The 24,985-nt window shown below is 42.2% G+C and overlaps 1 pseudogene across 1 annotated transcript in view; it reads left to right on the top strand.

The window, feature by feature from the left end:
* Positions 1–24,985, top strand: part of LOC147004905 (protein DBF4 homolog A-like) — a 115,869-nt pseudogene that overhangs the window by 14,708 nt on the left and 76,176 nt on the right. Inside the window, exon 3 of the transcript XR_015046883.1 lies at positions 22,969–23,045. The product of XR_015046883.1 is annotated as a protein DBF4 homolog A-like (transcript). The remainder of the gene's footprint in view (positions 1–22,968; positions 23,046–24,985) is intronic.

Raw genomic sequence — 24,985 nt, 5'->3', positions numbered from 1 at the left:
GACCCTTCTTCTCTGGATAACTTGTAATTATTTTACATGTAAATAAAAATTACATGTATTTAAAAACTACTTAACATGAAAACTGACTTTAGCCTTCCACTCCCTTTACTCCTGATTTTAGGTCCTTTTATGGTAAAAACCTATTTTCTTTTCTCCAAGAGAAGCTATTACATATAACTGGATTTTGAAAATAAAATGGAAGATTCTCCATCGTGATGCCAAAATGCCAGCAGTTCTGATTGGAAAGAGGGGTTTAGAATTTAGTTATTCCTTTTTCCCCAGGATCTGTTGGTTGTTTGTGTGTCAGAGGGTTTCAGAGTCATGTGTTTGAGCAGGTTAAATGAATGTATATCTTTTCCATTTCAGAAATGAATGTTGTACCAGGGCATTATATGTTTTAGCAGAGCTGCCTTTGTTGCTTGATTTCTGTTGTGAGGAAAGATCACTAGATAGCTGAGGAGAAGAAGTGGAGGATGGGTTTTTGGAGCTAGCCCCGAAGAGCTCTCTTTGCAGGAGTTGTTTTTCTAACATTCTACCTATGGCAGTCGAAGGCGGGGCTCCAGGTCTATTTGGATCATTTCTCTGTGTGGCACTGTCTGGTGTGTATAGCTTTATCACCAGGTGTTGGATTCTGTCCCTCTTTTTCCCTTGGCATTTGTTCTTTAGGTAGGCTAGTCTCCTCCACTGACAAGAGTACCTTGCTGGTAGACAGTTTGAGTTTCTGGCAATCACTCATGCTTTTCTGTATGGGACGTTTCTTTCTGTGGATGAAACAGCAAGATGCTTGAGAAGAGTGTCTCCTCCATAGAAACTGGTTCCCCAGATTTCCTTGAACCCCCTAGTGTGCTCTGATGCGTTTAGAGTGCCCTGATAGGGTTCTCTCTTGAAACACAATTGTGTATGATCAGCAGGTACAAGTGACAGCCAAGCCTATGCATAGTCTGGCTGTATTAGCCCAGGGTAGCCCGGAGGCCTAGGAAGGAAGACAGCTGCCTGAAAAAGTGACCTGGGACATGCAAGTGTGAGCTGGAGGTAAGAGTGGGGAGCAGATGAGGCTCCCGGGAAGAGGCTGCGCCCATTGTCCTAGATTGGCCCAGCATCCCGGCTCAGCTTAGACAGGACAAGTCAGAGTTTTAGCCTTCGCCATTCAGGGTTTTAGTGACACTGACCTTAATTTTGATTCTAAGGTCATAACAGGAGTGTGTTTTTAGCCTGAGGGTGCATCTGTTCTCCAGAGAGGTCTACATTTGTGCTTCAGCCAGGAGGACACTGTCTCTCTCATTCCTTTCCCATGTCTTTCCGTCCTCTTTCCTCTTTGTTTTTGTTCCTTCTGCTTCTCCTTTCTCTCTTATTCTTGGTTTGTCTTTTTAAAGTTCCTCGGGATTGTGGGAGAGGGCTTAAGCAGCCTGGGCTTAAGGAGTCTGGAGCACTGGGCCTGTGTCAGGAGATATCACCTAGCTAAACATTGATTTCCTAAAGTCAGGCAGGCGTTTTTAAAATTTGATTCTCTAAATATCATACGTAAATTGTATGAAATGAGTACTAGTTCATTTTGAATGGCATGTGATGCTTGTTAACCAAACGTTCAGTGAATAAGTCTGTATAAACTCGAGTTTAGAAGGAAAACAATCATTGGTTTGAATTATTGAGTCAAGCAATTTTTCTTAATTGTTTGCCATAATTGTTGAGTTAATTTCAAGGACATTTTGGTTTCCTGAAGCTTAGCTATAGTCTGTACTTTGAAACATGTTGCAGAAAACGTTAGAAAGTGTTGAATAAGGGTGGTGAGCGTTTTAAACAGTTCATTTTCCAAGTCACCATTATGCTGGATACCTCAGTCACCATTTCTTAAGAAGAGTTTTTATGGATGTTGGTAGAGGCTTAAACACTACCAGAGATGATAAAAGTTTGGATTCTGGACCAAAACCAACATGTACTTATTTTGATCCTGTTTCTGGCTTAACTGTAAATAGCTCACTGCTTTCTCTCTAGCTTGTGTGTCATAAAAATGCCTTTAAGTTGGACAGCTATGGATTGGGCAGAAGGTAGCAGAAACCCAGTCCCATTTCTGATTGGGTAGGCCACTGGAGGTGAGACTTTTAATAATAGCCGAGAGCAAGTGTTGTCGACTGTCACGGAGCCACCAGGAAAATACTGGCAAAAGCAGGGATATTGTTGAAATAGAGAGAATTCTCATGTAATTGAATTTCTGACCTAAGAATTTCACGGGCTAGTCCCAGGTCTGGGTGATGTAGCACAGGCAATGTTCTCTCATGGTTAAGAAGGAGAAACTCTATTCGTTTACAGCTTGAGCAATTTAATACGAAACATGGTTGAGGGTATCGGTTAATAAGTTTAAGTGTTCCAGTGATAAAATGGTAAAGCTTGCAGTATGGGTTGGAATATATTTTATTTTTAGCTTCAGTGCATAGAGAAGCACAGGACAAAGGCACGCAGCTTTGCTGTATTGTGTTCTGTTGCGGTGTTGAGTGGAGGCAGTCATGTACCAAGCACCCAGCACAGGAGTGTTGATCCATGCCTGGGGAGGACTCTGTCCGTGTTTCTGCTCCAAATCCTTGTTCTATGGACTGTTCCTTGGTTAACAATGCGTTCCCTCTCTTTCTTTGTAAGCTGTCTGTGAGCTTGGCCACTGTTTTGTTCACTATTTTCTTGTGAACGTAGGAAATGCTTCTCTGCAGCCTTTGGAGTACCTTACCTTTCCTCTTCTTTCTGTCAAGTGCCTCTGTTTCCCTTAGCAACGGAAACAAACGCAGTCCTCTGGAGGGTGGCTTGCTCCAGCGTTGGTACGCCTGCTGGACATAGCTTACTTTTGGGGTTTGGAAATGTGTGACAGGCCAACAAGCTCTTCGTTTTTCCACTTACTGTGTGGTAGTATTTCATGTGACTCCTTTGCTCTTTTTCTTGGATTCCACTTCAATTGGCTCTCGTTCATTTTCTTCATTGTGTATGTATCACACACTTCTGTGCAGAAGGCCTCCTTCCTCACATCATTGCCCTGGCCCTTGTTCCTCTGACCCTCCTGGCTCCCAGCTTCCTGTGCTCAGTCAGTCACTCCTCCATCCTGGCTGAGCCTGACACTTTGAAAGTCTTGCACCAGGACAGGGATCCATTGCTGCAGGAGAGGGACAGTGTGCCTTATTGCTGCAGGATGCATATTCAGCATAAAGGAATGACGAGGCATTTTACAGGCTACTCCGAGTCAGACGTGCCTTGGGCGTGGCATACAATTGTGTGTGCTTATGCGTGGGCTGTGTGTGTGTGTGTGTGTGTGTGTGTGTGTGTATCCAGACACTGATATCTGTGTGAAGTTGTTTCCATGAGATAGACTGTAGTCTTGGGTCTCAGACTTGGTAATCCATACTTACTATTGTCTGATGCTCAGCACTGTGCCTGTCCCAAAGTAGGTACTCAGGAAACATTTTTAGGGCTTTTTTTTTTCCCTCAATTTTCTGTCTCAAAGATATGAAGAAAAAAAAATCTGAGACCATTATGTTATTGACTGTTATTGACAGCTGTCTTACTGTCTCACGGACTCCTAAATCACCATGACACAATCACTCATGTCAGCTTATAGCCCTGTCTCCCCTAGCAAAAGTAAATCCAAGCTATTTAACCTTCTTGGCTGAGTTGACTCAGCAGGCTGTGCCATTTGCTGCCAGGAGCAGCATCTTCATTGAGACAACCATGTTTGGTCTTTTGTGAGAGTGTCATATAAGGTTTCTGATAGACTTGAGTTCATGGGACATATTCAGGTGGGGATTTCCTTGAATGGTCATTCTTTAATTTTTAACTGCAGTTATAAACTAAGGCAGTACTTAAATTTTTTTCCCTGAAGCTAAGTCCCAGATAATTCTTGTGTCATACTTTTGTTTTAACCTTTTCTAATTTTTATATTTATTTTGTGAAAATGTGTTATTTAATACTAATAAAGTTATATGATTAAACACCAATTAATCATTCACAATTAAGTAGTTAATATAAGACACAAGCATATTATAAAATTTAGTGATAATATAAACTGAATATTTATCAACTATGTACTTGACTTTTAAACAACATTTAACTCTATGTGTGTGTGTGTGTGTGTATGTGTGTATGTATATGTGTGTACACAAACATGTGCCATGTGGATACGTGAAGGTCAGAAGAACACTTGTGGGAGTCAGTTCTCTCCTTCCATTATTGGTAGATAGTGGAAGTCCCAGGGACAGATCTGAGGTCACCAGGCTCGGAATCAGTCAGCTTTATGCTCTGAGCCATCTCAGTGCATCTCCCCACCCACTTCCTTTTGGAGATCTATGTAGATGAGGCTGCCCTTGAACTCTCAAGTCTCTCGTTCTTTTCTCGACCTCTCAAGGGTGAGGATTACAGGTGTGAGCCACCATTGACCTAGCTTATGCTAATGCTGACGATACATGCTAATATAAGATGCTTTAATGTTTTTAAATGTATGAGGTGGTTCCCCACATGGTTCCCCAGGAGATCTCCATGCTCCTGGAAGAGCTTCACATGCTGATTTAATTCTGGAGAAGAAACCACAGAGGGGAATTTGTAGTCTAAGTAGTTTCATGTGTTTATAGTGTGGTGTGAGTGGAGGATCTGAGAACAGGGTTAAGTAGAAGAGACACCCATTGTCCGTGCAGAAAAGATGCCGTGGGAAAAGGTGAGGTTCAAGTGTCATTGTGGAGAAGTGAGCTCCTTAACTATCGTTATGACTTCACGTAACCCTGGGTATCCCGGAAAGAGAAGGATTCTTGTCTTACTTATAAGTATGTATGTACACACACACACACACATACATATACAGTTTGTTAGTTTGCTGTGTGTGATGGGCACCAGTGGAGGGCAGAAGACACCTCTCAGGATTTGCTTCTCTCCTTTCCACTCTGTGCGACCTGAGCATCCGACTCGGTCATCTGCATTGGTGGCAGGTGCCTTTACCTGCTGAGCCATGCCATTGGCCTTAGTTTTAGCAGACTTTGCTCTCTACAGATGTGCCTGTTCTCTCGGTGCTTCAGCCATGCCTTACTTAGCTTAATGTTTTCAACACTGATCCACATTGTAGCTTGTGTACTTCATTCCTTTTCAGTGCTGAATAATGTTCCATTATTTATTCATTGTCTTAATATGAATTTATGCTAATTAAATTCTTTCACTATGAATAGTGGTGCTATTAATATCTGTACACAAGATTTTGTGTGGGCTCATGGAAACTGGAGCGTGCCACAGAGCAGCATGTGTGTCAGAAAACAATAACCTTGCTACATATAGTAGTGTGCTTTTTGTTTCCCAAATTCTACTTCATATTTTCTAAATACCCTGGCCATGATACATTTGGTGATTTTTATAGAGGTTTTCTTTTTCAGAGAAAACCCAAATTGCAGCACTGGACAGGGTGGGGGTGACCCTAGGCAGCAGGGATGTGAACCAAGCCCTCTCTGCTGCTGCCTTCTGCCCTGTCCCTGGGGTGTTCTTCCTTTGTTCTGGTTGTTTCTAATAATAACTTTCCAGGGAAACAAGTCCCATACCATAAAGATTTACGCTTTAAATGCAAAATTTAGTGTTTTTAAAGACTGTTTTTAATAAGCTTGTAGTCATCTTCACTGTGGGGGTTTTCCTCTTGTGGTGGTTTGTATCACAGCAGTGTTTGTGGGTGCTCCAGCATGCTGTTCAGATCTTCATCCCTCTACTCCGGTTCTCTCTCTCTCTCTCTCTCTCTCTCTCTCTCTCTCTCTCTCTCTCTCTCTCTCTCTCTCTTTCTCTCTCTCTTTTGAGTATTTTTTAAAATTGGATATTTTCTTTCTTTCTTTCTCTCTTTCTTTCTCTCTTTCTTTCTTTCTTTCTTTCTTTCTTTCTTTCTTTCTTTCTTTCTTTCTTTCTTTCTTTCTTTTTCTCTCCTGGTTTACAGGAAATGAGCAAGAACAGCATTTTTTTCTTTTTTTATTAGATGTTTTCTTCATTTACATTTCAAATGTTATTCCCTTTCCTAGTTTCCTTTCCAAAAATCCCCTATCCCCTCCTCCCTTCCCCTGCTCCCCAACCCACCCACTCATGTGTCCTGGCCCTGGCATCTCCTATACTGGGACATATGATCTTCGCAAGTCCAATGGCCTCTCCTCCTATTGATGGCTGACTAGGCCATCCTCTACTACATATGCAGCTAGAGACATGAGCTCTGGGAAGTACTGGTTAGTTCATATTGTTGTTCCTCCTATAGGGTTGCAGACCTCTTTAGCTCCTTGGGTACTTTCTCTAGCTCCTCCATTGGGGGCCCTGTGTTCCATCCAATAGCTGACTGTGTTAATTGTGTTATTTTCCTTAAGAAATAATTAGGTTAGAAAAGCCGGAATGCTTTTTTTTTTTTCCTTTAGTATCATATGTTCATGGCAGAAAGTGTTTGGGAGGAAAGCACCAAATGTGCTTAGTATTGTTACTGCTGTTGTTACTGGTGTACGTGCTCTGTGTGTGCACATGTGTGTGCATTCATGTGTGTGCACATGTGTGTGTGTGGTGTGCGTGCTCTGTGTGTGTACATGTGTGTGCATTCATGTGTGTGCACATGTGTGTGTGTGGTGTGCGTGCTCTGTGTGTGTACATGTGTGTGCATTCATGTGTGTGCACATGTGTGTGTGTGCATGTGTGCATGCTGTGTGTGTGCATGTGTGTGTATTCCTGTGTGTGCACACGCATGTGCATGTGTGGTAAGGGGGTATGGTATGTTTGTGCATGTGTGTGTGCACATGTGTGTGCATGGTGTACGTGTGTGTGTGTGTGTAGGTATGGGATGTTTCATTTCTCTGAGGCCTTGGCCCAGATTTTGGCTTCACATTTCACTTGAAGAGAGACAAGGTCTTCTTCCTGTGCGCTTCTGGCCCCTGTCCATTGGTGTGTCAGTTATGTCTGAGTCATTAACCACACCTTCTTATAGCTCCTGCTCTGTGCAGTGTGTTGTCACTAGAATTGCAGACCCTTTGCTTCTCTCCTTGTCCTTCTGTCCTTGAATAATAATGGGAGCTGAGGAGATTGGAAAGCATGTAGTAGACTTGGAGTCTTGTTCTTTTTTTTCTACAGAGTTTTAACTTGCGAGCTCTGTAGTGTATAGTTAAATTTTTCTTTTTTCTTTTTCTTTTGGACAAGATCTTGCTGTGTTTTCTAGGCTAGTCTGGTGCTTGCTTTATCACCCGGGCCAGCCTCAGACCTCCTGTAGGTTTTCTGCCTCAACATCCTGAGTGCTGGAACACACACATGTCCATCATACTGTGCTCCATCAATTCTCTGATACTGCACATGCAGTTTGTGTGTGTATGCATGTGTGTGATAATTCCCTTTAATGACTTGGTATGTGGACTGACATCTATTTTCTTCACTTCACTGATACTTACAGAGGGTGTCCTATATGGCAGGCACCGTTCCAGGCCCTTGGATTATATCAGTGATTATTTTCTCTTTATTCTGAGGCCCATATTTTAGCAGGCATACTAGCCAGCAGTAAGTGCTGTGGGAATGAGAACAGCATGGCGGGGTGGGGGTGGGGTGGGGTTATGGTGTTGGGATGGTGGAGCAGCAAGAAGGCATAGGCTGTAGTCTCTCTTGCAGTGTTGGAGATTGACCTTAGGACTCGTGCATGTTAGGCAAGCACTCCACCACTTCAGTAATGCTCAGCCCTAGATTGTGATCATTAGTAGGGTGATCCATGGGTCCTCAGAGAAGACCTCCAGGGAAGGGGAAAGGGAATCATGCAGGCATCTAAGAGGAACATTACAGGATGGAGTAACTGGTAGATTAACCCCAAGGCCTGTCACTAGCAAGAAGGCTATCCTAAAGAAGGGGGTGCTTGCCAGCCATGGTGGCACAGCCTTTAATCCTAGCTCTCAGGAGGGCAGGGCAGGTAGATCTCTGTGAGTTCTACATGGAGAGTCTGGGTCAGGATCATAGAGCTCTGGTTGGCCTAGAACTCCTAGCCCAGGCTGGTCCCAATCCTGTGTTAATCATCCTGCTTGTATCTGCTAACTCTTTGGAATATAGGTGGGTGTCACCACCTCCAACCAGGAAAGTCTTACTAGGGGTGGACTTTGTGATTATTCTTGTCTGTGGCTTGGAGATGCTATTTGGAATAATTCTTATTTCTGGACCTAGTTTTAGTTTCATCCCTATAATGTTTAAAATACTGGATAATCTCATCAAGGAAGACTAAGTAAGTGTTCAGTAAGGTTTCTGGAGGCAGCCCAGTTTCTTTCTTGTGCCACAGTCTTATAATATAGTACATCTGGGTTCTTCTCTGCATAGCTATATTATTTTTGTGCTCTTAGATGAACTTATATTTTATGGTTAATACAAGCATGGAAGTAAGCTTCTCCTTTTGTGTTTGTAGATATTCTCACTGCCAACTTGCTGTAAGAGCTTGCTAAGTAGCAGGTACTTTTTTTTTTTTCTGTGCATAAAAGATGAGGGTGCTTTCAACTCACCTTTGAACATATCCTGTTTCACAAAGAGAGGAAGTAGACACAAACTGCATTAAGACACTTTTATTAGCTGTCTAAGAGAGAAAGCAAGATGATTCAGCATCCTAACAGACTCTTCTGCCAATAGGAGTTGAGAATCTATCTGAGGAACTTAAGCCAGGGCATATCTTAGTGGTAGTGTGTACCCACTGTGTACAAGACCCAGCTCTTAGTTCCTTTGACCATAAATATGAAAAAAGAGATAAAAAATCCCTTATAGAACAGACTCATCTGTCAATTTTCTCAATGCAAGAATGAATCACAGAACCCTTTGAAACTCCCTAAAACTCGGCATTCCACCCTCTTATGCTGTCCTGTAGTGATGCGTTTTGTAGGTCATGCAGTTGAGTTGCTACTGAACTCACTGGCAAACATTATGGGAATAAAGTTTTCAGTAAGAATCACTAGAATGCATATGCTGACAAGGACTGGGCTCTCTGTGACAGTGGTGTTGCTTATAACTACTAAACAACAAGCCACTAACGTAGTTTATGTGAAAGCCATAGTCACTGTAGTCCTGATGAGTACTTCCCACTTTAGGCTAATACAACTTATCAAACAACTTTTCTCCATATGATTATCCTAGAACAGTTGTCAGAGTTGAAGCATAAAGGCCACGTGTTAGGGGAACAGAGATGCTGGGGACAGACCGCTCAGACAGCGTGAGAGTCCTTGTCAGCTAGAAGTGACAAGGCAAGCAAAATCAGTCTGACCACTCACTGAATCAACAGAAAATGTTGTTCACATATCCTGCCTTTTGGTGCTTATATGGCACAATAATATACATCGTTGCACTTCAGTCTATTCTGTCTTCCCAGCATCTCTCAGAGCTTGCCATTTAATGAATGCAAAGCCCGAGACTTAGAAAGCTGAGATAACTTACCCAAGATCACTTATCTTAGGAAGGGATAGAGCTCGTATGTATAAGGAGAAAATGTGGCTCTAGGATCTAGAGTCATTGTAGCTTGTCTTAAACATTGAACAGAGGGAAAACTCTTTGAGGCCAGTTTAAAAACCTGGGTTACCTTACTGCCTTGTGTACCAGAAACACACCTTGTCAGACAATAGGGGTCTGTGGGCAGGGCCTTATGTTCCTCAGGGTCCACTGTGGTTTTCATGGAGTCTTTGGCACACATTGCATTCAGGCTTGCTGGCTCTAAGGAAGATAGATAGTGGGCCATTCCAGGAAGGTCAGAGAAGGATGGAGATGGTGCAGAGGCAGTTTGCTGAGGATGCTGGTCTGGGGAATGTTTGAGTCAGGAGCCTTTGCCAGGAGGCCATTTCTGAGAAACTCAGTGGGAGAGGCTCAGAGAGGCTGACTACCCACACAGTTTTGAGAAGTGAATAAATGTTCCCTGGGCATCGTTTCATAAATTAAATGAAAGGTGACCTCTGTGGTACTTGAAGTGTCCATCTGCTTAGAGTAGCAAAGAATGAACTATCACCAAACCAAATTTCACATTTTCCTTTGAAAAACGACTCAAGATTTCCGTAGAAATCCTTTCTTTAACTCAGAATGTCATATGCATGGAGTTGTCATAAGTCTGCACTGAGTAGAAGCTAGGAGTACAGAGCATAATTTAATTCAGCTTTGTATGAAAACACTAAACACACAGAGACCCGGGTCACCCATATGAAAGGCAGCAGACGACATCTCAGACCCTGAGTATGTGCACTTTGGTTGACACTTGGGATCTGTGCAGAGAGAGAAAATGGCTCCAGTCCAGCTCTGGGCTCAGCAGCTCCACTGTCCTGCCCTCACGAGGCCATGGCTTCCAGTGATTCTAGTTGATGTGACCTTCTGTTTCTGACACTGTGGTGCTTAAGTGCAGTCAGCCTTTGACAGGAGGTTGTTTCGGTTACAGGTTGAGTTCATGCTAGAAGCCATGAATGGTCAAACTAGGAGTTTCATTCCTGTTTGTCTTCAGGAGTGAGGCCATGATGCTGAGAAGCCATGAGGATTCCAGCCCTGGGCTCTTTCAGAGCTAATGGATCTCTGTCTGTGGCTCTGACTTCATGTCAGTGAGCATGCTCTAGAAGCTCCTCTGCAAGGCACGCATCTTTCCTTCACCCAGAGACCACTTATTCCATTTATTTACAGTTCTTGGTAGATTTGCCAAGCTACAGAATTTGGTCCTTTCAGCTGTATAGGTCTGTAGCTGGCTACATGCTTTTCTCGCCGTGATTTGTGTACATGTGCACACATGAGCATGATGAGGTAGGAGTTGATCTGTAGAGTTTTCTTGTGTGTATAGTGTCTCTTAGTGTTTCCTACTTCAAGAGAGAATTGAGACTCAGTATATTTAAAAAATGTTTTCCACATCTCCAAGGAAAGTCTTTAATGCTAAGGATTAAGCAACCAGCTTGAGTGCAATAGTGACTTGCTAAGGTGAATAACAGAACGCAAATAAAATTATTTTCTAGAGTTTATATATCCATATACAACTGAATAATTTCATTATTTTGCTATCCCTTAAATTTTTGATATATGTCTTTGTTGTATCTATTAATGTATTTATTCACTTAGGTTTTTGTATTTGTTTGTTTTGAGACAAGGTCTCACATGTATTCCAGGCTGTCCTGGATACATATAGCTCAGGCTCACATCATACCTGTGTCTCTCTCTTGCCTCCCATATGCTGAGATTTGAGCCACGTACTACCATGCCTGACTTTATTAGTATGTTTAGATTCAGATATTATAAAAGGTAGAATATCTGAAAAGACTATACACCAGATATGTGTAATGTAGTATATTTAAAATAAGTTTTTAAATGATATTTATGTTTTACTTCAAACATATATGGTAGACAGTTTCTTCATTTTCTCTCTAACTTAGTGGAAAGAAATACCCATTAAGCAGCTTGGAGATCCCAGCTGGTATTATGTAGGAACCTGTGAATTAAATCAATAAGCCCATGCTTTTAAGGCATGTTTTTCATAGGTATTCATGGATTTTTAAGGTATTTTATGATATTCCTATGTCACTATCACACACATACATATATGCACATATACCTATGTATGCTTCTCATTGTTTTCCTCCATTACTGTGGTATCTGGGGAGTTGAGATGACTATTGTGTGCATCCCACCAGCCTTCATCCCACTACTTACATGATGAGTTTGTAGTGGTCCTGTCTTTAGAGCTCTGTTATCTTGTGTCACAGGGTCACTTTTGGTCACTGTTTGAAAGTTACAGATAAAAACCACTCTGGGAACATGGTTCCCACTGTAGATCATGATAGACCACTGCAGTGATTTTTCTCATCCAGTGACGTTTTGTTTTTTTAAATTTTTTCTTGAATTATCTCTTGACTATGTTCATTGTTCATGGGAAACTTTTGGACAGTTGGGATATGTAGTAAAGTATGAAACTGGTTCTTTTAAAGGTTATTTTATGTGTGCGTATGAGTGTGTGTGTGTATGTTTGTGAATATATGCGCGAAAATACCTCTAGAGTTATGTAGCTGTATTTTCTAGCCTTAGAAGAGTGACCAAGGCTAACCCAGTGGGAATTTGTTTCCTAAAGAACGTCTAGTAGAATTGGTACATGCCAGTCATTCACTCTAAGGTTTTGTTCAGAGACATTCCTGAGTTTTCTTTTATAAACACCAGCGCTGGCTCCTCAGTGTAAATGAGCTTAATTCTCAGACACCTCTATTATCTGTAAACAAGATGAAATCAAGTAAGCAACAAAAAAAGACAGAATAGAGTGGGCAAAATACATCCCGATGTGAAGAACTCAGCATTCTCAATTCTGCTCTTTGGAGTTGGTCCATTCCTGCTGCTGTCTCTAGGACGGACTGTAAGTTAGGTGGCAGGTACAGCTCTTGTTTACAAGTTTGCTTTTGGAATTGGCTTTAGGGCTCAGTGACTAATTATCCACTTTAGAGTGCAGCAGCTTGATGGCTCATGGATATTTCTTCCTCTTATTTCCCCTGCTTTTACTTGGCATTTACTACTAGCATCGCTCCCTACAGCGAATCTTCTTACTGCAAACTCCACCTCTTAAGGTTTTCTGACGTCACTGTGGTTATAGCTATTTCCGATTCTTTTATGTGAGAAGAAGGTGGAAGGTAGGAAGTTTTGCTGACTCGGTTCTAAATCCCGTGGAAAACCTACTGTGGGCTTAGATGAGCTCTTCCCTCGCCTCTCCCAGGTCTTTCCTGCACTGAGGAGGAGCATCAGTTTCCCAGTGCTGAGTCACCTGAGGGATCTTTGCCCACTGATTTTCTTGGGGCTCCTCACACTCAGATTCAATTACAGCCCAGTGTAACTATAGATTGTGTTGTGCCCAGACTCCTAAGTATCTTAACCGACTCCATTGACCTTCAGGATTATGCAAGCAAGCATTTTTTTTTTTGTTGTTCCTGCCTGAAATTAAAGGTCTAGTAATGGGCAGTTAATGGCGGGGATGCTTGGGAGACTGACTTATCAGAAGATAGCTGAAGCATAAATAGGTAATGAGGCTGCCTGGCTTCCTGAATGGAGATGAGAAAATGGGACCTGGTGCCAGCACAGGTCAGCACGGTCTCTGCCTCCTGCTGACTGGAACAGGGGCCACTGGAGAAAAAGGACCTCAGGATCTAGAAAGTCACAGAGTCCAGGGTTGTCAACAGATGCAGGGAATGTTGCTTAAGACGTCGTCTTATGGGCTGGAGAGATGGCTCAACCGTTAAAGGCTAGGCTCACAACCAAAAATATAAGAAGTCATCTTATTCAACATCTAAATAACATATCCTTTGCCATTGGGTAGAAAACCCCCACATAGATTATGTTTATATCAACTGTGGAAAAAAATAAAACAAAACGACCCTCTAAATAGAGCCAACAAGAACTAAAGTTTGAGATGGAAGGCAAGGAAGAGGAAATAAAAGTCAAAATTTTGGGGTTCAGTGATTTTGAGAAACATTTCTACAAGGAACTCGGTTTACTGTCCACCACCAAGTGGACACTAAATAGTATCCGTCTTGGTTCTTTGTTTAGTTTAGTTTTGTTTTGTTTTTTAAATAAAATGGCAATGATTGGAATCTCCATGTTATTTATCTGCATTCCTCATATGTGGCCTGGTTTCTACTTCCCTTTTTCTTCTCTTCCTTAAATAAAAACTTGAAAACTTGTGTTGTTTTTGATTGAACTTAGTGAAGTTTAGGCAGAGAGTTTTCAGAACATACACGTTACTTTGGAGGAATACTAGAGAGTGTTGAGTGAGTTGGTACACGCCTGTCGTGTCAGCACGGGGCCTGAAGCAAGGACATTCCTGGGAATTTGATGTCTCCCTGGACCACAAAGCCAGCACAAAGTCAGTTAAAGCTAGAACGTGAAAGTCTGTCTTAAGAAAACAGAAAGTCATATTTAGGAAATCAGTAAGTAGATGTGGATCATCAGTGTCAGTAATAACTTTTGTTATTATTGCTTGTAAATAGTAAAGAAAAGGAATGTGAAATTCTGTATATTGAATACCTATTACCACAGAGGTCTGCACACACACGTCTTAGTGTTCTTTTGATAAACAGTGCATTTCTTAGAATGGTGATTTTCACTCTGTCCTCCCTTAGACTCATTTGGGGTCACTGTCAAAGATGTCACCTTAGGGTTGTTCACTGTAGAGCAAACAAATCAGAGTTGCAGAGTCCACAGCACAGGCTCCAGTGCATTTATCGAAGTTTTCTCAGGGAGAATTCAGCATGTGGCCAGCGTTGAGATGTTCCTTCATTCCTGTAGTTTACGCCTGACCTTCCCAAACCCATTCCTCAGACTGTCTGGCTGCGTTCCAGCATTTCTCATCATTTCCTGTGCTGACTGGACCCAGGTTTTGAACCTCTGTTGGTCTTTTAGACGGTGTGTGTGTGCCGCTTTCTCAGTCTGAGGAGCACCAAGTCACTGCAGGCTACATTGCAGACAGAGAGCTGCTCTGTAGCTTACACTGTTAGGGCACATTTGCATATTTTGTAACCATTTGGTGGCTTTTGACTGTGAGACTTGGGAGAGGGTGCAAGGACTGCATCTCACTCATCTTCTTACCCCCAGGGTCAAAACTCTAAAGGATGAATGGACCCACTGCCTTGTAACAAGTCCACACAGTGTGCATCATTGCTTTCTGCTCTCTAAAAGAGGTCAGAGGCTCTAAAAGACTTGTTCCAGTTTATTCACTTGTAGATGAAAGAACCATCATTTCATCCTGGATTAGCTCTTTTAAGTCATCTTTAAAAAACGTTTTTATTGATTCTTTGTGAATTTCACATCATGCATTCATCTCTAGTCCCTCCATATTTGCCCTCCACCCTTGCAATCTCCCCTCCAAAAGAAAACAAAAAGTAAAAAAAAAAAAAAATAAAATAAAATAAAAAAGTAAAAAAACAACCTCTCTGTGGAAGCCACAGTGTGTCCCAGTGTGTCCCAGTGTGTCACACAGTATACCTTTTTGCCCAGACAGCTTTACTTGCAAATATTCATTGCAGTCTTTGGTCTGGTCCAAGGCCGCTGGCTTCTGCTATACTATCAATATTGGATCCCTACTTGGAAATCCTGTTGTTGCTGGATGATAGAGTTCCTGCAGCTTTGGCTCTGCTGGACAGGCTCCTGCATATGCTCTGGGGGCTCATAGATAGGGTAAATGTTGGGGTGGGCCAACTCAACGTCCTGGATCTGGGCCTGGGTTGTAGGTGAGTTGGTCAGCTCTGCTTTGCCCAAGCCACTGGGGCCTGCTTGCCAGACAGAAACCAGAGATGTATTTATCAGAGAGTCATCAATACAGAAACGTATCACATATATCATGTATGTTGTGTTAGCTCACTCTCCTTGCTAATGGCTTGTATACAGTTCTTCACAAGGTTGTCTGAGATCTTAGCTGCCTGGCTACTCTTACTCACGTGGCCACACAAATGCTACTGCAAAGAATAGCAACCTTGGTGGATTGGGGTTTCAGTCTCAGGCCTCTGACAAAAGTTTACTTGAGGCAGTGGGGTAATGGGTAGGACGAAAGAGAGGCTACTTCTTATGATGTCCAAATAGGGCTAATATGTACAAGTGTTACTTGGGATTGGCTGTTTGTATTTATTAAACTGAAGATACTAGACTTCTAGGAATCCATCAACTGAGAGAGTATTCAAGAAACAAGAATAGCTAAAGATTCTGCTGCATACTTACAATCTTTTTAATAATGTTAATTACTTTTACAATTACGTTGCATAACACCACTTGGTTGGTAAGCTTCCTGGTCCATTACTAGTCATTAACTTATGCTCAGGTTGAAATCACTTAAGAACCTTCACTTTTGTCAATGTTTGACTTTACCATGAATGCTTTACTGCCGGCTTACTTTTTAAAATAACGTTGCTAATAAGGCAATCTTGAAAAATTGAATTTTAACCTCTGGCATATATAGGTTGGTTGGCTCTGGTTTGCTGACTTTAGATGATGTCAAAAGAAAAGGACAGGATGCCAAGAAGCTGAATTTATAGGGAACGTGGTGTTATATTAACTTCGTATTTAAATTTCAGATGTTTCTGTGAATAATAAACAGGTCCCAATCTGGAAATCATATCAAGTTCCTTGGGTCCTACAATTCTATGATTCATTTTTGAAATTAGAAATTAAAATTAACCTTATGTAATTATACCGATTTATTAAGGGTTTTTACCATCTAGATCGTTTGAAAAATATTATTACATTTTCCTTCTGCAGCCTTTGTTTCACAACTCCTATAGATTGTTAGCCATATTTTTCATACCTATGTCAACAATTCAGTGAAAATGGATATTTATTTATATATTAAATTGTAAGCCTGAGTTTCTAAACCTTTAATTAGACTGGTCTTAGAGCACACTTCATGTGTCAGATGAGGTCATACTGAGTTCTAAAACAGAGTTCTAAAACAGAAGTCCAAAACTTGTTCTTCACATTCAATTTTCTTTCTGTAGCCTCTAAAACTGCAGCTCAGAGATCATTCTCATGTCTCTAAGGATGTTTCTGTCACAATTATCACTTACCAGAAATCATGAAAACCTGCATGTATCTCTGAACCACAGAATGACAGCAAGGCCTTCAGGTAAGGTGGAGAGGCCTTCTGGGAGCTGGGTGCCAGGCCGGCCACCAACTGGTGTACTTGGAAGTGACTTTTGCCCATATGAGCCTCATTCTTCCTGTTTGTAAGATAAAAGGCTCCTGTGAGTCCAGTTCTAGGAATCTTTTCTGTACTATTCTGTAACGCTAAAGTGTTTTGACAGCTTTGAAAATAAGAAATGAAGAGCTGAGGTGGTAGAACTTTTGCCTTGGCTGTGCAAAGCTCTGTTTCAATGCCTCTACCCCTTAAGATCAAATTTTGTTTTTGCATAATAAGCATAAGTCCATTTTAGTAAAATTTTTTTCGTGAAAGAAATATCCCTTAGATATAGTTGTCATCTTCTTGTCCTTGTCTTCCTCTTCCTCCTTCTTTTAGGTGTGTGTGGGGTGTGTGTGTGCTGGGGACTGAGCCCATAACCTTGCTCATGGGAAGAATGCATTTCTCTGCTGAGCCACACACACGAAGGACTTCTGCTATTCCTAACTTTTCATCTTTAACGTAAAATTAATAAGTTGGTAGTCTACATGAGCTAGTTGTCTCCCCTCACACACTTTGTTTTCCTTCAACTTGTAAGGTTAAAGCTGAGGATGATCCTGCGTCATTAAAGCTGTGGGGAATAAGCTGGACTCTTTTTTTTTTTATTAGATGTTTTCTTTATTTATATTTCAAATGCTATCCGGAAAGTTCCCTATACCCTCCTCCCACCTGGCTCCACTCCCCACCCACTCCCGCTTCTTGGCCCTGGCGTTCCCCTGTACTGGGGCATATAAAGTTTGCAATACCAAGGGGCCTCTCCTCCCAATAAGGGCCGACTAGGCCATCCTCTGCTACATATGCAGCTAGAGACATGAGCTCTATGGGGTACTGGTTAGTTCATATTGTTGTTCCACCTATAGGGTTGCAGACCCCTTCAGCTCCTTGGGTGCTTTCTCTAGCTTCTCCATTGGGGGCCCTGTGTTCCATCCTATAGATGACTGTGAGTATCTACTTCTGTGTTTGCCAGGCACTGGCATAGCCTCATATGAGACATAAGCTGGATTCTTAATGCTAGAGGACTCCACAGTGCAATTCTACTTAATGTATTACTTCTGCAGTGTAACCCAAGGAAGTACCTGCCTTTCCTGTTTGGATTACTTATCTACTAGACATATGAAGTCAGCTCCCAAATGCTAGAACACCACATAGAATGCAAAGATACTACACTTGCATTTATCTTACAGCCTGTGTGGTATTGTGGTTGGATGAGGTTTGACTGTGTCTCTCGAAGGTCCATGAGCTGCAATTATGGTCCCAACACTGGCTTGGCTGGAGCAGTGGATCCTATGAAATAGACATTGGACCTGGGGAGAGCTACTTAGGTCATAAGCATGGTGTGGCCAACTTATGTAGGCCTCCTCTGATTGAGTTAGTTCTCATGAGAGTGGTTCGTTTCTGAGACAGGGTCTCACCATGTAGCCCTGGATGCTCTAGAATTTGCTGTGTATACCAAGCTAACATCAAACTCCGAGGTCCTCCTGTTTTCGTGTCCTCGTCCCAAGTGTTGGGATTAAAGACACACTGTGACTGACCCACAAAAGTGGTGTTTTGTACAATGAGACCATTGCAGGTTCTTTGCCTGATTCATTATCACATGTTATAGCCAGAGGTCCTTCGTGAGGCAGGTGTCTGGCCATCTGGCCATTTGGACTTGTCACCTATCAGAACTGTGAGCAACATAAACCTGTGATTGTATCTGTTACTCAGTGATGAGTATTTTGTTATAGCAACATAAAATGGAGTAATAATTCCCGAAGGCCTCTGTGTAGAATTTGATACTTGTGACCAAACAAGTGTCAACCCTGCTGCTGTGGATGCCTTGATTTGTAACCCAGCAATGGAGGAAAATATCATACAATATTGGTTCACTGAGTGTTTTGAATTTGTTTTAGCAGTGGTAGGGACCCTGTATCAATTCCCTGTTATGGTTATGACACCTTGCTCAAAACATAGTGTCTTAAAAAATTTAAAAAAAAAAAAAAGTCCAGTCCTGTAGTTCTGGAAAGCATTGGCTGTCCTTCAGGAGGCTTTTCTTTTCAAACCTTTTTAAGTGTTTTCAGAGGTCATTGGATAACGTGATGTCTTCTCCTTCTGCCACGTGGGTGCTGAGGATTTACACAGGTCTCCAGCTTGGCAGCAAGTATCCCAACCACTGAGCTGTTACTATGGCTCGGTCTTTCAGGGGCCTGGAGGGACATTGGCTCCTTGAAGTCTCTGAAGGCTGCCCATGTGCCTGATCATGCCACCAATCTCACATTGCCCTGCTCTCTACTCAAATCAGCGCATTTTCTCCATTGTCTTCTTGCTCCCTCTTATAAAAGCTGATGTTATCAGATAGAAGCCCCCCTTGTGACCCAGGATAGTCTCCCCATAAGTTCTCAGCTTAATAGTTGCTTTTTATGACCCTTCTTTAAGGCCATGTATTCCCAGTCCTAGGGCAAGAGTGTGGACCTTGTGTAGGGCTGTTTTTCTGCCTTCCTGTCATTGCTGTACCTCACTGACTTACTACCACAGAAAGGTCTTCTGAGACCACCCTGAGACCAGCATCTGTTTTATTAATTCTTTTTTTCCCACCTCACACCAGTCAGAATGGCTGAGATCAAAAACTCAGGTGAGAGCAGAAGCTGGTGAGGATGTGGAGAGAGAGGAACACTCCTCCATTGCTGGTGGGATTGCATGCTGGTACAACCACTCTGGAAATCAGGCTGGTGGTTCCTCAGAAAATTGGACATAGTATTACCTGAGGACCCAGGTATACAGAAAAATTTGTTGACTCTTAAGAGAGTGGTTATATTTTCTAAACTTATTTATTTTTAATCTAAGTGACAAGTCACTGTCTGTTTCTGTGTAGTAGGCAGGTAGAGCAGAAACTTGGTCAGTCTAACTCCTCCTAGCATGTGGAGTACTGTCAGAGAAGTTTGTTCAGCTCACCTTTTTGATTATGGCTTTTGAAAAATCACCTTGCCGGGTGGTGAAGGCACACACCTTTAATCTCAGCACTTGGGAGGCAGGGGCAGGTGTATTTCTGAGTTCGAGGCCAGCCTGGTCTACAAAGTGAGTTCCTGGACAGCCAGGGCTACACAGAGAAACCCTGTCTTGGAAAAAAACAAAAAAAAAAATAAGAAGAAAAATCACCCTATGTATGTTATAATTGTATTAAGTAATACACACTTAAAAATGCTTAAACCTTAGTTAAAATAAGATTTTCTTTTATTTCCTTTCAATTGAAGTTTTCCCTTGACTGAGGCCTGTAGAAACAATAAACAAAAACAAACAAAAACACATATGTAAAAAGGAACTTCAGGAAGAAAATTTATAAAAAATCAGACTGAATTACCCTGTGAAAACTGAATAGTACTACAGGGTATTATGTTAAGTGAGGTAAGCCATGCAGAAAGACAAGTACTTATTATCGTTTCTCACTTATGATAGCTTAAAATGTTAGTCTAGAAGAAGAGGAAGAGGGGGAGGGAAGGAGGGAGGAGGAGAAGGAGGAGGAGAGAAAGGAGGGAAAGAAAGAAGAGGAGGAGGAGGGAGAGAGAGAAGAGTAGGGGGAGGAAGAAGAGGAGGAGGGAGAGGAGGAGAAGGAGGGGGAGGAAGAAGAGGAGGAAGTGGGAAGGGGAGGAGGAGGAAGTGGGAAGGGGAGGAGGAGAGAGAGTCATAATAGTAATTATTAAAGCCAGGAAAAAAGGAGTGAAAAGGAGCTATCAGGGGGTTGTATAACAGGTACCGCACACATACAGTGGAGTAATGAGCTCTTCTGTACTGTAGGATGATGGGAGTTCACAGTAAGCTCTTAGATATTTTATGAAAAATTATAGGAGAAGAGCTCAGAGGCTCCAAATATTAAGAACTGGTAAGGAAATAGAAATTATCATCACCCTGATATAATTTTATAAAAATGTTTTGAAATATTACACTGTACCTTGGACAGATAAGCAATTATCACATGCTAATTATCAAGGAAAAAGAATTAGAATGAACAAAAACAGTAACTACATTACTGAAATTAATGGTAGTGGTACCGGACTCTGAGCTATCAAACCAACGTAGCCTGTTCACCACAGATTTATGATGTTAATATTGACAATTCAGAGGAGACGGAGATAAAAGCTCTTACAGTCACATAAGGGCCTGGAAGAGGACAAGAGGGAAAGTTTCATTTCAATTGAGACATCAGTTCTGGTAAGTAGGCCTTTCCTGATGTAGTTCCCAAAACATGATCTTAGTGCTTCAGGAAGCCCAAGGAGCTTTGAGGCAGAAATAAACTGTCTATTGACCTGGCATGTAGATCGAGCAGTCCTAATGGGAAGACTGCATCTAGAAAGCAGGTAATTTGTAGTCACATCATGGTTTACTTGGGCATCCAGGTGATTAATAAGACAGCCTGTTAGTGAGAAATACTAACAGAATACTCCAGAAATACTGAGTCAGCGCCTAGTGCTGGACAGCACCAATTCCTTGATTTCATCCTGCTCTGCATTGAGGAGAGAGATGGAAGACTATGGGAGAGGAGTGTTGTGGACTGAACCGGGCCTTCCAAAAATTCATGTACTGGAGCTGTTACCTCGTGTGGCTATACATGAAGACAGGGTTTTTAAAAGAGGAGATTCAGGTTAAATGAGGTCATCCAGCTGGGGTCCCTAATCCAAGAGGACTCCTGTCCTCAGGGCAAAGAGGAGTGACTCTGAGAGTTCACACAGGAAGACTGCATGAGGACGTGGTGAGGCCACACAGACGACTTGGGAGAAACTGAACCTGTCAGCCTCTGTCCAGGGACACCCATCCTCCAGAACTGTGGATAAGGGACTCTGTTATTTAAGTCACCCCACCTGTGGGCTTCTGTTAGGGCCTCTGTGGCAGTTTCTAGGCTGAGTCCTGAGATTCAGATAAGGTTGTTTTCTGGAAACTGCCTAGGGCAAGGGTCTGGTACAGAAAAGCTCTCAGGAGAAGTCGTGAGTAAAAGATACAGGCAATGTTGTTCATTTGAACTAGAGAATAGATGAAAGAAGTCCATGTGGACAGGGTGCAGGGAAGAGCACTGTGCTTGCTTGGGGTGGGCAGGAGATGTTGCTGTGGTAGAAAAGCAAGGCTCTTTGATAGAACAGGGAGTTGTAAGGAGTGACTCCAAGGACACTGGTAAGTGAAGGAAAGCAGGGCTTGGTGGTACCTGGAGTTGGCTGTGAGGAGTTGGAAGAGTTGTGCTTGACTGACTGACGAGGCTGAAGGAATCTGAACCCTTGCTTTTCCTGGTCAGAGGAGAACTGAGGGCTTAGAAACCGGTGTACAGGAGTCTCCCACCCACGTTCTTTCAGATGCTGTTCAGTCTTGTTGCCCCAGAAAGCTCTTTTATTGCTAGTTAGGCCTCTTTTTTCACCACGTCCTGAATGTAGTGAGCGTGAAGTCCAGGGCTGGTTGCAGCCCCACTGATGCCCTGTTCTTGGATTGGCAACACTATCAGCCTCATTTGCTACATCAGGCTGCTGAAGTGGGTTCAGCTCTAACACAGTGTTCATTGTTTCTCTTCATGATAGCATTTATATATGTTTATTTTATTAGGCACATATGAAAAAACAGACCTGACAGCACACAAACATACAAACAGAAGAATAACCACTATAAAAATCTGGTAGTCCATAGTCTACTGCTTAGAGCTAGTGACTATTGGCACTGGGAGTGCAAGGAAAAAGCTGTTATGGTTCCTGTAGTTTATGGCCATGATCATCCAATATGCAAATATGAATATGATCAATAGGTACGTTTAGAGCCCCTGCTTGTTGTCAGAATTCGTAGGATGACACAATAAACAGTGATTATCTTTGTCAAAGAAACATTTTGGGGGGGTGATATTCTCAGGATGTACAAAATCTTAAAGTTTGCTCTTAGAAAGAGGTGGCAACGTCTTTGAAATTAGGTCTCACCACTTAGAACTGGAATGTTATTTTAAAGGTATACCTTAGAAGTTTGATGGAGGATTTTTTTTTTAATTTTAGTTTAACTGTCTTCCTTTAAGTATATTTACTGTATTACTTCACTCTTGAATGAAGCTTAATTTTGAAAGTGCTGCTCATAGACCAGAGAACAGGGCAGTAAAGTTGGATATGCAGTGTTTCCTGAAGAAAGACAAAGCAGAAAAGCAGGCTGATGGTAATTAACTTTGAGCTGGTGAGCACTCGGCTCCCAGGAAGGCCCACCGCTTTGCTCTAATATGCCGTCCTTTTTCGTCCTCTCTGAACTGTTGTCTCATTTCTGATGCCAGGAGCCTTTCAGAAGCATCCTAGGAATGCTCACATCTGGTCACCACAGCTGCCTAGTAAATCTGCTTTACCTTTCTGATGTTGCAGCTGACGCACGTGGACAAGGCAAGCTTCCGGGTGGACGCCTTTGGAACCTCTTTCATTCTCGATGTCCTGCTGAACCAGTAAGTGCCTACTGCTGAGTTGTCTTCACATCAGATATGCTACCTAGGGACGTCAAGGTGTCCATGCTGCTGATAGTAGGAAATGAATGCACATTAGAAGTTGAACCATGTTACCAGCTCACTTTCAGAAATGTGGAATGGAAGGCAAGGGTTCTTCCAGCACCTGCATCATGAGAACATGTCCGACCTGAGTTTCCGATGGATGATAGATTAGGAAATACACTTAAGGCAGTAAAAGCCCCTTTCTCTGTGTGTGTGTGTGCTTGTATGTGGACATATCCATGTACATACGGGTTCATTCGTGTATAGGTGGGTCTGGAGCTCAGAGGACAATTGGTGGAATTCGGTTCTTACTGTTTGGGTCCTAGCCATTGAAATCAGACCCTCAGGCTTGGTAGCAGGCACCGTGGCCTGCTGAACTGCTGAGCCATCTTAACTGTTTCATTCTTGTGGTTTTTGAGAGAAAGGGTCGGGGAAAGAGAGAGGGACTTTTTACTCATGTGCATTCTGTCCAACTTGCTTATGTTCTTTGAAAAATTCTTCATGTAAAACCACATATGACCATATTTACCAGAACAAAAATAAGAAGCTTATAATGCTGAGAGAAAAGTAGATTTTAAAAAAGATATGGTATGAAGATATTAGAAAATGTTTTTCTTTTTGGCCTGGTATCTATACTAAATGTAGGTGGTACATGGCTATTTCCTTTTTAAATTTTTCTTTACTCTTGAATTTATACATATGTATAATGAAATACTGTATAATCTTAACCATAATTACTCAGTTTTTATACCCCTACTTCTCTATTTCTCATATTACCTCAGCACATTCTTTTCCCGACTTTGTGCCCCCTTAAATTACAAACTGAATCTAGTTAGTACCGTTCATATATGCATGGACATGGGACTGTTCACTGGAGCACAAGCATCCTACCAGTGGCCACATCTCAGAAATGATTGTCCAACTCTCAGCAACATACTACCACTGACTACTCAGTAATCCCTGACAATACCTATGCTGGTGTTTTGGCTGGCTTGATCTTACGAGGACGTACGCAGGTGACTCCAGCTGCCGTTGGTTCATGGGTGCACATGTGTATCATAGTCACTTGCTATGGTGAAGAGACACCATGACCAAAGTAACTCTTATAAAAGAAAGCATTAAACTGAGGGCTCGCTTAGAGCTTTAGAGGTTCTCCCATTATTACCATCATGGCAAGGAACACGCTCATTGCAAGCATACTTGATGCTGGAGAAGTAGCTAAGTGTTCTACATCCTGGTCGGCAGGCAGCAGGCAGAGAGAGATGCTGGGTCTGTTGTGAGCTTTTTGAAACCTTCAAGCCCACCTCCAGTGACACACTCCATAAGCCCACCTCCAACAAGGCCACACCTCATAATTCTTTTAATCTTTCTCATAGTACCATTCTCTGGTGTCTGAGCATTCTAATATATGAGCCATTGGGGGAATTTCTTATTCAAACCACCACAGTCTACAAGACAGCATTCCATAGCGCTCTTCCCCATCCTCCAGCTCTTATGTCTTCTTCTACCTAGTTTTCTAAGATGTTCCTTTGTGTGTGTGTATGCGTGTGTGTGTGTGTGTGTGTGCATGTGTGTGTATATGTGTGTGTGTGTGCATGTGTGTGTGTGTGAAGCATGATAATGTAGACATCCTGTTTGGGTTGAGCACTAAGTCTCATATTCTTGGTGCTTTGACAAGTTATGTATCTCTCCACTGACTGCTGACCAATGATAAAGAAATTTCTATGACCCAAGTTAAGAGCAGCCAGGGTCTATGGGTATAAACATATAAGCACAGATATTTAGAAAGCATTTTAACATCATGACCATTGATGTTAAGAATATAACCGTAGAAGGTTTTACTCAGGGCTGGTCACTTCCTAGCCATGGGCTAAATAATTTTTACACTCTCAGAAAAG

This window comes from Mus caroli, unplaced genomic scaffold (genome assembly GCF_978045245.1).
Source record: "Mus caroli unplaced genomic scaffold, Mus_caroli_1 scaffold_4, whole genome shotgun sequence".
Taxonomy (NCBI): Eukaryota; Metazoa; Chordata; class Mammalia; order Rodentia; family Muridae; genus Mus; species Mus caroli.
The sequence above is the reverse complement of the archived record's forward strand: the minus strand, read 5'-3'. Positions and strand labels throughout refer to the sequence as shown.